This window comes from Oreochromis aureus, linkage group 23, assembly GCF_013358895.1.
Source record: "Oreochromis aureus strain Israel breed Guangdong linkage group 23, ZZ_aureus, whole genome shotgun sequence".
In the NCBI taxonomy this organism is placed as follows: Eukaryota; Metazoa; Chordata; class Actinopteri; order Cichliformes; family Cichlidae; genus Oreochromis; species Oreochromis aureus.
The window spans coordinates 1,327,278-1,342,264 of record NC_052963.1 but is presented as its reverse complement, the minus strand read 5'-3'; the positions used below and the strand labels follow the sequence as shown (position 1 = coordinate 1,342,264).

Here is a 14,987-nt window from a genome sequence, read left to right as displayed (position 1 = left end):
TTGGTTTGGAGTGGGGACAGCGACAGCGTACTTGGTAAAGTGATCTGTTATTACAAGGATGTCTTTGGTTCTGCTCCTGTCAGGTTCCAGTGATAAAAAGTCCATGCAAACCAGTTCCAGAGGTCGACAAGTTCTAATGTTCACCAGGGGTGCTGCTCTTTCAGGTAAGGCTTTCCGTTTGGTGCATCTCTCACATGTCTTCACTTTATTCCCACACATCATTGGCCATTTTTCGCCAGTAGAATCTTCGACGCACGAGGTCAAGAGTACGCTCGATGCCCAAATGACCCATCTTGTCATGCAGTTCTGACAGTACTTCAGCCCGGAATTTCTGAGGTAACACTAGCTGGTAATAGAGCTGGTCCCCAACTTGCCTCCTTCTCACGAGAATGCCGTTTTGGAGCTCCAGGCGATGTTGGTCTCGGAGTAGAAGGGGCAGTTCTGGGAGTTCATCCCGCAAGATGGGAGGTGGACTTTCCCCAGTCTCTAGCAGCAATATGACATGCCTCAGGGTCTGGTCTTCCCTCTGTCTCTCAGCGATTTCAGCAGTTGTCAGCTGAGAAACAACAGGAGATGCAAACTGGGTGTCGTTGATGAAGCTGTCAGGCAAACTGTCGGTATGGGCAGTTAGTGACTGAATGAGTGCAGTGGTGGACGTCTTCTCAGCCATGCTATAAACAAGCTGACGGTCACAAATGGCTTTGACCGTGTGCTGATCGATGGAAATTGAGGTAGACTGATCCAGATGGTGTTGGGCAAATCGAAGAATTCTCTCCCTCTCCTTTTGGGACATTTGGTCATTGGCGAGGTCTCCATGTGGCCGGCGAGAGAGAGCATCAGCATCTAGATTTTGCTTACCAGCTCTGTACATGATTTTGAATGAAAAAGTGGAAAGAGCAGAGAGCCAACGGTAACTGGTGGCATCTAATTTAGCAGAGGTAAGCAGATAGGTGAGTGGGTTGCTGTCAGTAACGACAGTAAAGTTGGTGCCATAGAGATAGTCGTGAAACTTCTCCGTAACAGCCCACTTGAGAGCCAGAAATTCCAGTTTGTGAGCTGGATATTTTGACTCACACCTCGACAGACCGCGACTTGCGTAGGCAATCACCTGGTTTTGTCCTTGCTTCTCCTGGTACAGAATAGCTCCTAGCCCGGCAGAACTGGCATCTGTATGGAGAAGGTAAGGCTTCTGGGGATCGACGAAAGCAAGTACTGGTGCTGTGGTGAGTTTTTTGATAATGGTGTCAAAGGCTTGTTGACATGCAGGAGTCCAGCGACTGGCAAGTGGTTCCTTAGGATCCAAATATTGGTCTCGCTTGATGGTGGCTCTGAGTTTTCGCTGAGATGGAGGATATCCAGCAGTAAGGTCATGCAAAGGTTTGACGATGTTGGAGTAGCCTTGGATGAACCTGCGGTAATATCCTGCGAAACCCAGGAAAGAGCGGAGTTCTTTAAGAGTCTTTGGAACCGGCCAGGACTTAAGGGTCTCGATTTTATCTGGATCTGTCTGCACACCATCCTTTGACACAACATGCCCCAGGTATTTTACGGTTTTCTGGAAGAACATGCACTTTTCAACTGAGAGCTTGAGTCCAAATTCCTTCAGACGGTGAAGGACTTTCAGTAGTCTCCTCTCATGCTCTTCAAGTGTTGGTGCAAAATGATCAAGTCGTCAATGAAGACCAAGACTTCTTTCAAGTTCATTTCTCCCACGCACTTTTCCATTAGTCGTTGGAAGGTACTGGGTGCGTTTGTGACTCCCTGGGGCATTCTGTTGAACTCATAGAATCCAAGTGGACATACAAATGCTGTTTTGCTCTTGTCTGCCTCTTCCATTTCAATCTGATAATAACCAGATTTAAGGTCAAGGACTGAAAACCATTCTGATCCAGACAGAGCTGTAAAGGTATCCTCCAACTTTGGCAATGCATATGCATCTTTGATGGTCTGCAGATTTAGTTTCCGTAATCAATGCAGAGCCAGACACTCCCATTCTTCTTTCGCACCACGACAATGGGTGACTTAAAGGGTGAATCTGACTCTCTGATGACCCCAGAGTCAACCAGCTCCTTCAGGTGTTGGCGCACAGCATCCAGATCTTGAGGATGGATTGGTCTTGGGCGCTGTTTGAAGGGAGTAGGGTCAGAGAGCTTGATCTGATGTTTCACTTTGTCGGTTTTCCCAAAGTCAAGGTCGTGTTTGGCGAAGACATCATGGAGGGCGTTTAACTTCTCAGTAATACGACTCTTCCATTCCGGTGTTAAGGGGGAGTTACCAAAGTTGAAGTCGAATCCAGAAGTCACAGGGTTAGGAGGCATACTGTCATGACTCCTTTCTTGACACTGAATGGACTGAATGGCACTGATCTCCGCAATGATGGCTTTGGCTGGGAGGGTTACATCATGATCAGACTGGTTGCAGATTACCACAGGTAAGTGGTATGGCTGGTGAGAAGGAAATCCATGACACAAGACGGGACCATTAAGCCACCTGGCAGAGGCGACGAAGTCGGGTGTTCCACCAACACAGCCTTCTCGGCCTGGAGGCAGCGTCCGAAAATTAACCCCTCCAGGGCAACAGTTTTTCCAGCTGGGATGGTCTGTGGTCCGTCAGTGTGCAGCTCGACGATTCCATGATGATTACTGTTGGCCAGTCTGTATCGTTGCTCAAGAATTTTCAGCACCGTTCTGTATCCATGGGGGGCTGGAAAGGAGGGTTGTTGGTGTGAGAATGCTTTCTCATATGCCAAGTCCAGAGTGTTTGTGCCGATCAGTATTAATGGCTGTTGAGCTGATTGGACATCAGGAACTACCAGAGCAAGTGTATCAACAGCTGTGGTGGAACCCAAAAAGTCGGAAGGGAAGGTGACGTTCATCTCCACATAGCCAAGGTATGGAACCACTTGGCCATTCGCTCCTTCTATCTCCAAGAGATTCTTCAGAGGTTGTATCTCCTGGTCAGAGAGATAATCATGGTGGAAGGAGTGAGAGATGGTGGTTACCTGGGACCCCGTGTCTAACAGGCAGTTGAATACAGTCCCTCCAACCGTGACCTGTGCTGTACTTCGGGTTCCAATGAGTCCTTTAGGCAGTGTGATGGAATGTCCATTTTGCTTGTGACTGGGACATGGGTTAACTGCAGCCTCCGTCTGTCCCTCCACAGAGACTGCCTCTAGTTTGATGATTTGTTGTTGCTGTCCCAAGCCTGCTGTCTTTTCTCGAGTTGTTTTTCTTCTTTTTCAGAACCAGTGTCGGGTTTGGAGGGTTGGCGCATCCTGCTGACATGTGCCCATCCTCTCCACATTTAAAGCAGTAGCCTGCTCTAGGCCGGAAACTGGTTGCACTGCTGCTGGGTCTTGGTTGTGCTGATCTGAGTTGAGGTGGTGCTGGCTTGGAGAATTGAGATTTCTGTGAGAGAAGAGCAGCCATTTGACTCTGCAGTTTCTGCATCTGTTGCTTCAGCTCATTAATAGCCTTGGTGTCTGAATGGCTACAAGCACATGTGCTCTGAGAGTGAACAGCGGCACGAGGCTTGGATGCAGTCAGGTGCTTCTTCATGAGATTCTCCTTGGCCAGCTGTCTACCCTCCTCAGTTCGAAGCAGTAGGAGGAGCTCTGCAAAACATGGGGGATCGCTCCTCAAGTTCTCCAACTGTAGTTTGTTAATGATATCGCTGTCCCAGCATCCTCTACAAAACTGCTTGAGTAATTGTTTGTTGAAGTCTGAAGACAAGATACCACCTCTTTTCATCACAGTGTTTAATGTGAGTTGTAAACGTTGCAAAAAAGCAGAGGGTTTCTCACCTGAATCCTGTAATGTATTCAGGAATTGAGCAAACAACTCCTCTCCATCTTGTACTGTGGCGAAAGCAGAATCCAACACTTTTAAATAGATGGATGGAATTGTGTTTGAGCCCAGCCCTTTCACAACATCTGCTGCCGGCGGTAGCAAGCTCTCAAGGATGCGACGAGTGATCTGCAGAGGTGTTAAATTTGGATCAGCTAACAGCAGTTCAATGTGAGATCTCCAGGTCTCATAATCCGTTTCGTTGGCTGGCTTGGGAATCTTGCCAGAGAAAGGACGGAGTCTGAATGCAGGTACGGTGTCTGTTTTTACAACATGCTCCACCACTACTTTTTGTATTTCTGGGGGGTTCATTTCAGTCTGTGACAGTGAAAATCTTTGTGGATGTGGCAGTGACCCCTGTTGGTCAGGTGAGGGATTGCTGGTAGCTGTCTCAGGGATTGCGGAGTGTCCAGACAACGACCCCTGCTGGCCAGGCAGAGATGGTGCAGGCTCCACAATTTGGACTGAGGCTCCCTCCTCTAAGTCACCATCTTGTTCCATTCCTTCCAGATGCTCACTGATTTGTCCCATCATTTCCTTCAGAATATCTGGAAAATCCCTGCCGCTGCGGCGTGCAAGTTGCTTGAGCTCGCCGAGGTAATCTGCAGGGGTCTGGACTCCCGCTGTGGCTGTGCATTCTGCGGCAAGCGATTTTACACAAAAAGTCAAAGCAGAGTAATTCTTTGACTGATGAGTATACGGGAAAAATGGATTAAGAGCAGTTAACGCGGAACTATCAACGTATTCAACGATCAGGTTTTTGTAAAACATACTATTTAAGTCGTCCACGAAAATAACCTTTTCGATACGACCGTATTGTTTCAAATAATCAAGAATTTCCTCATCTTTCTCAGTGTTTGTGGCACCAGAAACAATGACAGAATGTGCAATATTGACCCCACTTTTCTGAATAAACTTCATTTTCCCCTTGTCGCGGACCTTACCAAAACCACAGGAAATAGCAAATATTCAATTAAATCAAATAACACAAAAGAACAGTCATTCACACATCAGGCTCCTGGCTGGCTCGCCACATGTAACGCAAAGTTATTTAAGGGCTAGTGTTATTGCAATGGACGAGTTTATTGACTGACGCGCAGAAGAAATGGTTCTTTATGGAGCCTAGATGGTGTGAATGATGAAACCAAAGACTGTAGTATCTTGTACCAAAAATATATTGAATAAATGGGGGAAAGGGGAAATGGACCAAAATAATCAATACAACACACAACATAAATAAATGCCCACAATCAAATAATTGTGTAACAAATAATAAATCAATTGCTGTGATTTTCTGTGCAAGAGTCCTTTTGTTAAGAGTCCTTTTCGGTTTCTTTTTAAAGTTCACTTTTAAGGTATTCCTCCTTAGGGTCCAGTTTCATACAATGGGGAAAAAAAAATATGTCCGTAATCCATAGACGGCAAAGCGGAAAAAAAAAAAAACAAAGAATGGTCCTACCGGCTCGCCACTTCAATATGAAGAAGATCAATTTAAAGGGAAAAAAAAAACCTGACCTGTAGGCCAGAAAAACATCCATTAGTAAATCAAAATCAATTCAGTTTACCGGTAAACAAATACATTTTTCTGCAAGTCTATATAACAATGCAAATCATCATCAGCATCATCATCATCAATCACAAATGTACAACAGTTAAATTGGTGATCATCTTGGCTACGTAGCTTAATCTATATATTCCAGTAGCGTTCGCTACAAACAAATACAAAAACAACAATAAAGAAAAACAACTGTCTAACAGACAGCATAGCCGAATTCAAGGCAACACATAACAATAATCATTTAATTGCACTTTGTTTCAAAGTAAGCCCATTAAAGTGCTTAAGTAAATAAAAGTGTTCAAAAACAGCGGTTTTTGAACCGGAGTTCTGTTTCGCGGTGGAACGCCGCCGAACAAAGTCATTTGTTAATCGCGAAAACGGCCGACTGGTTACTGACAACTAAAAGGGTGTTATTAGTAGATGTTAAGAACACTTACCGCTGAGGTGATACAATTTTATAGACGGGTTTACGGGAGAAAACGCTTTGTTTTCCAACGCGGTTCCACACGACATAAGCTTACAGCCACAGCAGGAGTCGAACCGAAGTATCCCTCCACGGCCGTATTCATAGTTGCCGCGACGTGGAAGGAGCCAATCAGGAGAGGGGCCTCAAATCAGCTGGCTTGAGTCATTTGACAGGGAGTAGTTGACATGGGTTACATACATCATCACCACAAAATGATGAACCACAAATCACAAATTCCACTGTGCAAGTGCCTCAACCAGAATCAGCCCAAACCTACATGACAATGTTAGAAAATACTTCAAAGTCATCACAAGACAAAATGGCTTCATGTGAACATCAGCTTGAAACATCTGTTGATCCAACAAGCAACATCAGGAAAGAACAAGAAAGTACTGAACTTAATAATGAAAGAGAAACAGCAAGGAATGTGTGCAAATTAAATAAACGACGATGTCGGAAAGCTAATCGTCAAGCTCCCAAAAATCAGAGGCAGAGTGAAGTGGCAAAGAAGACCAACAAAAAAAGGAACGAAAAGGAACGATATGCGACTTGTCATGAATTTCGAATGAAAAAATTACAGACTTTGAAAACCCAATATGCTGTAAACTGTCATTACCACAAACAAAAACTCTTATCAAACAAAAATTATTATGCAAATCCTCAAATTCAAGGAGTAATAAAAGCCCACAAGGTGAAGAAGTACCAAAGTGATCCTCATTTTCAACAAAAGAAGAGAAACTACATTATCAGAAGATATTCTACAGATCCCGACTTTCAAACCAGGCAGAAAAAATATGTGGTTCAGAAGTACAACACGGATGCCAGCTTTAAAACCAAACAAAAACAATATCTGGTCCAAAGGTACAACACGGATGCTGACTTTCGAAGCAGACAGAAAAAATACATGAGGCAGAAATACAGAGAGGAGGATGTCAGAGAAAGGAAGAGGGCATACATAAGAACAATAAATGCATCGGATCCAAACTACAGGCACAAACAAAAAAAATCAATCCATGCCAGGTACCACAATGACTCACAATTCAGACTGCACCATATACAGCGCTGTGCCCAGTACCAGAGACACAAAATGGCTACCACTGCATCTTTCGCCATTTATAAAAAGTTGTGTGCACAGAGAATAAAGAAGAAATACAGATGACTAGTAACACAATTCCAGCAGGGTCCACAGTCTGAAGCACAGCCCCAGCTTGTAGTGAATAGTGTGATGCAAGCAGCCACATTAGCTTTCCGTGAAACAATTCAGTTAGGACCCACCCATGTCTGTACAGTGTGCCACAGAACTCTGTTTCCTAATCAAGTTAAACACTGCAAAAGATCAAAGTATGTTACAAATAGTCAAATTGTTGACACTTGTTTGACAGGAAAATTTGTCCATGTTTGTGATAGTGAATGTACAGCTAATTGTACCATTGTACAATTGTACAAAGAATGCAAGAGTGGATTTGCTACAACTGTGACAGCCACCTACAACGAGGAAAGATCTCTTCCATCGCAGTGGCAAACAATTTAGCACTAGCACCCATTCCAATTGAACTGAGTCAATTAAATGTACTAGAACGACAACTGATTGCTAAAATTCTCCCGTTTGCCAAAATCATTGCATTACCAAAAGGACAGCAAAGAGCTGTACATGGGGCTGTTGTTTGTGTACCGTCGGATGTGGAAACCATATTAAACTGTCTTCCCAGACCTAGCAATGAAGCCCAGCTCCTGCAGGTACAACTGAAAACACACATCAAATTCAAAGGATACCAACACTTCTACACTGTGAACATGAAGAATGTGTTAGCAGGATTATCAAAGCTAAAAGAGATGCATTCAGAATACAAAGATGTATCTATTGATGATGACGCTACTTTTGCTGATCCCACAAATAATCAGATAATTGAGACGGAACATGACACTGCTGATGCAGATATTCAAGATGCACTGCCCAGAAACTTCGACAACCAAATTGTACCAGAAAGAAGAACCACTGAGGATACAACAGCTGGAATACTTGAGCCATCTCATGATGTAAACGAACTATTGGCGCCTGAACAGTCAAATGGAGAGCCCTTACAAGATACGGAGAAAGAAAAGGAAGAACTTCGGCCTGGTCTTGTTCTAGACACCTGTATGCAACCACCAGATATAGCACAGGACATTTTATCATATGGTGAAGGAATATTTAGCATTGCACCCGCCCAAGGAAATAGACCTGTTGGCTTCTTCTCTGTTCCTAAACTTGAAGCCATGGCCTTTCCTGTGCAGTTCCCAACTGGACAGAACACATTAGATGAAGCCAGACAAGTCAAACTGTCCCCAAGCATGTATTTTAATACACGGCTGTTCTCTGCAGATACACGGTTTGCAACTGACCAAAGCTACCTATTCTTTGCACAGTTTGTAACAGAAACACACATGGCTACAAACAGCATGTCCATCCAATTGCGCAAAGGTAAGGCAATCACCAAGGATGGACGTAGAATTTGTAACAGAATGCTTCAAAATAAAGACGAAGTGGAGAGACTGATAAATAACAAAGATGCAACACGTTTCATGAAACCTCTGAGAGGTACTCCAGCCTATTGGGAGAAGGCACTAAAAGATCTCCATGCTATGGTCAGACAGTTAGGAAACCAACTTTTTTCCTGACATTTTCAGCTGCTGAAATGAGATGGCCTGAGGTTGTTGAGGTCATAAAAACCCAACAAGGTGAACAAGTGGATTTTTCACAACTTGACTGGAACACAAAGTGTGAAATTCTCCGAAGCAACCCTGTGACTGTGATGCGATTGTTTGAAAAAAGAGTCGATGCACTAATGATAACACTGATCCTGTCCCCGGCACAGCCCATCGGTGAAGTAGAAGATTACTTTTATCGAGTGGAGTTTCAGGCCAGAGGTAGCCCTCATATCCATTTACTGGTTTGGGTCAAAGATGCACCTAAATTTGAAGCGACCTTGAAGACCACGTGTACAAATTTATTGACAAGTACATAACATGTAAGATGCCTGACCAAAATGCCGATCCTGAACTTCACAAAATTGTGTCTGAGGTTCAAGTCCACAGCAGAAATCACTCCAGATCCTGTAAAAAAGGTAATGTGTCATGTAGGTTTGGGTTCCCCAAACTACCGGTAGGCCAAACAATGACCACTTTCCCAAGCCCAGATGATGACGATGATCACAATGATAAGCAGCATAGCACAAGTAAGGAGAAAGGCACAAATGAAAAACAAAAGCAAAAAAACAGACGACTGGCTCGCAAAAAAAAAACAGAAAGAGGCCAAAGAAAAACTCCAGCCATTGAGAGATTTGCTCTGTGACCCAAATTCCTCGTTTGAAGACTTGTCTGAGCTGCTTCACAAATGCAAATTAACTTATGAACAATACTTGGATTGTGTCTTCAATTTAAGCAATGGCCATGTCATCCTCTTAAAGCGTGAACCTAATGACTGCTGGGTGAATGCATACAATGCAGATCTGCTGAGAGCCTGGAATGCCAACATGGACATCCAATATGTCATTGATGACTACAGCTGCCTGATGTACATGATGTCTTATGTCTCTAAACCCGAATTTGAGATGACACAATTTCTTAATGGAGTCATCCAGGAGGTCAGAAAGTCCAGTGTCAATGAAAGAGATGAAATGAAACAGATAATGCAGGCATATGCTAAACACAGAGAAGTCAGTGCCCAAGAATCCGTGGCAAGGACATGCAGCCTGCCACTAAAAAAAAGTGTTCACGCAGTGTGGTGTTCATACAGACTGATGATGATGCCCTGAAAATGAGTCTCCCGATGAGCAGGTTGCAGAGCATGGCACCAGATGATGAAAATGTGTGGATGTCTGGATTGCCAGAAAAATATGCAAACAGACCCAGAACACCTGAGTTTGAAAGAATGTGTTTGGCTGAATTTGCTTCAGAGTACAGGATTCTCTACAGCCGTCAAACATAGTCAAAAATGCCATCCTCTTTTGAATAACATGGGTTATATTCAAAAGAGAACAAGAGGGAAACCTGCAATAATCAGATATCCTCGGTTCTCAGAAAAGAAACAACCAGAGAAGTTTTATAGCAGACTACTAAAACTTTATTTTCCACATCGATCAAATGATGACCTTAAAACACAAAATACCCCACATCCGAACAGTTCTACAAAAGTGGGACGAAAACATGGTTTTGCAGCACGGCCAATTGTTACCTTTAATAAAAAGCGTTATGAAAGCCATGGCAAAACAATGGAAAGGGCACTGGAACAGATTGAACAACAAGGCCCACTTATCAATGCATGGAACACCTTTGCACCTGAGGTTGAAGTAGATCGTTTAGAGTGTGTGGCCCAACGACAATCCAGACATGACACTGACGAAAATGAAATGGACATTGTTCCAGACTACCAAGTCAGTGGTAGCAGCAGTGGAGCCATGCCAGCAATCATAGCACCAAAGCTGAGCCCAGACTTTGTCAGAAAAATGTACCAAAGTCTGAATGAAACCCAAGCATCCATATTTCACGAGTGCGTGAGTGGTGTTTCAAACTTGTGTGGGGTCACTGTCCTGAGCAGTTCTTTTATTTTGTCTCTGGAGGAGCTGGCTGTGGAAAATCACATGTTATCAAGTGCATATATGAGGAGGCAACAAAGATTTTGCACCAACTCCCCAGATTCCGTGACCAAGCAGACATGTCCTACCCTGCTGTACTGCTGACTGCATTTACTGGCACTGCAGCTTTTAACATATCTAGGAAAACACTGCACTCTCTGCTAAAGCTGCCAAAATCTTTAAAACCGCCGTATCAGGGACTGGGCAATGCACTGGATGAAGTGAGAGCTTCACTTTCAAATGCAGAGATTCTGGTCATTGATGAGATATCTATGGTTTCTAAAGACCTTTTGCCTACATCCACTGGAGACTTCAGCAGATCAAAGGAAACAAGAAGCCTTTTGGTGGGATGTCTATCCTTGCAGTAGGAGACTTTACCAGCTGCCACCCTTGGAAAAGCCAAACCACTCTGTGTGTACGAGGACAATGTCCTTGATCTCTGGAAAGACTATTTCCACATGGTCAACCTGACAGAAATCATGCGACAGAAAGATGATCGTTCTTTTGCTGAAGTTCTGAACAGGATAAGAGTGAAGCAAAAAACAGATTCTCTTGAAGCCAATGATAAAGCCTTGCTCACACAGGCTATCCATGACATAAAAGACTGTCCATCTAATGTGTTACACATTTATGCTACAAACAAAGAGGTCGACAAACACAATTCAGCAACTGTAACTGCTCTTCATTCTGATATCATAAATATTCAGGCCGAAGACTACAGAAAAGACCCACGAACAGGTGAGATGGTCCTCCTGGCAGATATGATGAAAGGCAACAAAAGAGATTTACCTGATAACATACAAGCTGCACCTGGAGTGCGTGTTATGATTATTAGAAATTTGGATGTTGAAGATGGGCTTGTTAATGGGACATTTGGAACAATCACGAACATTGTGACAACCACACAGGATGGACCAAAAACTGTGAATCTCATTGGACTTACGCTGGACAATCAAAATTCTGGGCAAAAGTTTTGCAGAAAAATACAAGGATCCTCAGACAACCTGGTATATATTAAGAAATGTGAAGAATCTACAAGTAAAAAAGGAGTTCTTCGCAGGCAATTTCCAATGAAGTTGGCCTTTGCATGTACAGCTCACAAAGTACAAGGCATGACAATGGAGTCAGCAGTAGTATGTTTGAAGCATGTTTTTGAACCTGGAATGGCCTATGTTGCACTCAGCCGCACAACCTCACTTAAAGGACTGTACATCACAGACTTTGATGAAAGGAAAATCTATGCTGATCCTGCCATCACAGATGCACTCAAAAATATGAGACATGCATCATTTGAGAATGCAAGACCACTGTTGCAATTCTTAAAATCAGTTGTTCCCACAGTCCCCACGTTGACAATTATCCATCACAATGCACAAGGTCTCCCAACTCACATGGAGGACATGAGATGCCACCATGAACTCAGCCTTGCTGATGTTTTATGCATAACAGAAACTCACTTGTCTGGATCATCAGTTTCTCCCCGCTTCCAGCTGGAACAGTACAACATGGCTACACGCAACAGACACGTCTCTTACACAAACCATACAGACATGGCAAAGGTAAATGGCGGTGGAGTTGCAATGTACTACAAAACAGTTCTTACAGCAGAGTCTCGAAAATACCTGCAAAATGTGACTGACCTTGAATTTGTTGTTATCAAGGTTGAATCGCCAGTCACAGCTTTGATAGCAACTGTATACAGGCCACCAAATTACAGCCACGTGAGGTTTTTACCACATATGCAATGTCTTTTGGACTCATTGGAAATGATGAATTGCCAACCAATTATTGTTTGTGGAGACTTCAATGAGGACCTTATGAGCAGAGGAAAAAAACCCATCCAAGAACTGTTTCAGTCAAGAGGATATGCACAACTTATTACTGCTGCAACTACCGAAAAACACACATTGATTGATCACCTTTACATATCGCAGCCATACGCCTGCCTCCAATCAGGTGTTCTGAATACATATCACAGTTATCACAACCCCATTTATTGTGTAATTCACTAACACAAAATGACTGCAAGGTTGTGAGGGATATGGACTTGCCAAGTGATCTTAGTGTCTTTGCAACTGAGCACACTCTACCAGCAACACTGACAGCTCACCAGTGGAGCTGATAGATAAGACTGCTCTCATCCATTGAAGAGCTGACCAGAAACGTGAACAGAAAGACTGCAACTGCACCTGATGGGATTCCTGCCATAACAGGTAATTGTATTTTTGTTTCTTACTTTATATTGTAACATTTGATATTGATATTGTTTGAAACAAACTATAATCTCATCCATTCATTAAGTCATCCATTCATTCATAACTCCTCAGATGTGTTCTGTCCAGTGAAGGCAGTGGAGAAGCCCTACACTGATCTTGAAACTGTGCCACGCTACTAGAAACCGGCTACAAGGATGGGCAGGTATAGTGAAATTAAAATGCACCTTTTGTACAACAGGTTTATATACAGTCAAGTGATCAAAAGACACCAGTATTAAACCCATTTAAGCCAACTACATGCTTGGATTGGAACTGTATACAGGCCACCAAATTACAGCCACGTGTGGTTTTTACCTCACATAGCAACTTACCCCATCCAAAGACACCAGTATTAAGCCAATTTCTTTTTTTTTTTACTACCTTTTTAATATAGTTTTGGGTAATTTAGTTCTAAAGTTAGATTTGTTTTTGCAATTATTTATTAGAACTTCATTACTTGCCAGTTTGCTAACTGAAGAGCTGCGCTTTGTGATGTCTCTTGTTTTATTGTTTTAAATTGTGTTTTACTTTTATCTGTTTCTAGCTGTTTTCGCAAAGTCAGCCAACCACTTGCTTCCAAATGACCCTTATCCAGAAGTATCCGTGAGTGCCTCATCAACAGAAACTAAAGTGGAGAGCTACCTCTCAGAGAAAAACGCACACATAAGAAAAGCCAACCCACTTCAGTACTGGGAAGAACCTCCTAATCTGTTTCCCTCTATGGCTGCTGTTGCGATCCCAGTGTGCCCCCTGTAGCTCTGTGGACAGTTTTGGATTTGTTTACATCTCACCCAACCGCTCACGGCAGATGGCTGCACCTCTCTAAGCCTGGTTCTGCCGGAGGTTTCTTCCTGTTAAAAGGGAGTTTTTCTGAACACACTCTACCACCAACAAGGACAGCTCACCAGTGGGAACTGATAGATAAGACTGCTGATGTGCTCTCATCCATTGAAGAGCTGACCAGAAACGTGAACAGAGAGACTGCAACTGCACCTGATGGGATCCCTGCCATAACAGGTCATTTGTATTTTTTTGTTTCTTACTTTATATTCTAACATTTATTGATATTGTTTGAAACAAACTATAATCTCATCCATTCATTAAGTCATCCATCCATTCATACTGTAACTCCTCAGATGTGTTCTGTCCAGTGAAGGCAGTGGAGAAGCCCTACACTGATCTTGAAACTGTGCCACGCTACTAGAAACCGGCTACAAGGATGGGCAGGTATAGTGAAATTAAAATGCACCTTTTGTACAACAGGTTTATATACAGTCAAGTGATCAAAAGACACCAGTATTAAACCCATTTAAGCCAACTACATGCTTGGATTGGAACTGTATACAGGCCACCAAATTACAGCCACGTGTGGTTTTTACCTTGCATGGCAACTTACCTCATCCAAAGACACCAGTATTAAGCCAATTTCTTTTTTTAACTTCATTTTTAATATAGTTTTCGGTAATTTAGTTCTAAAGTTAGATTTGTTTTTGCAATTATTTATTAGAACTTCATTACTTGTCAGTTTGCTAACTGAAGAGCTGCGCTTTGTGATGTCTCTTGTTTTATTGTTTTAAATTGTTTTACTTTTATCTGTTTCTAGCTGTTTTCGCAAAGTCAGCCAACCACTTGCTTCCAAATGACCCTTATCCAGAAGTATCCGTGAGTGCCTCATCAACAGAAACTAAAGTGGAGACCTACCTCTCAGAGAAAAACGCACACATAAGAAAAGCCGACCAACTTCAGTACTGGGAAGAACCTCCTAATCTGTTTCCCTCTATGGCTGCTGTTGCGATCCCAGTGTGCCCCCTGTAGCTCTGTGGACAGTTTTGGATTTGTTTACATCTCACCCCAACCGGTCATGCAGATGGCCGCCCCTCCCTGAGCCTGGTTCTGCCGGAGGTTTCTTCCTGTCAAAAGGGAGTTTTTCCTTCCCACTGTCGCCAAAGTGCTTGCTCATAGGGGGTCATATGATTGTTGGGTTTATCTATATACATTAATGCTTGTATGCTTTTCATTTATACTTTTGCCTTACTCTTCAGTTCATAATATAAGGTTACTTGAATGGTTTCCTTTTCCTTTTTTATTTTATATTGCTTTGTTATTTACCACAATCTAAATATCATGTTTAAATGTCATACATTATTGTAAATGGTATTTGTACAAAATATTGTTTGAATAACATGATAAATTTATTAGTTCCGCAAGGGGAAATTTCATAATTTGCATGTGGTATTTTCCCCTTTCACA

At 42.9% G+C, this 14,987-nt stretch overlaps 1 long non-coding RNA gene across 1 annotated transcript; it reads left to right on the top strand.

Annotated features, from left to right (window-relative positions):
* The first annotated feature begins 12,682 nt into the window (after nucleotides 1-12,682).
* LOC120436078 lies at nucleotides 12,683-14,592 on the top strand. The gene is made up of 5 exons (XR_005610115.1): nucleotides 12,683-12,695; nucleotides 12,810-12,900; nucleotides 13,282-13,754; nucleotides 13,874-13,964; nucleotides 14,341-14,592. It is a non-coding gene; the product is annotated as an uncharacterized LOC120436078 (long non-coding RNA).
* The last annotated feature ends 395 nt before the right edge of the window (nucleotides 14,593-14,987 follow it).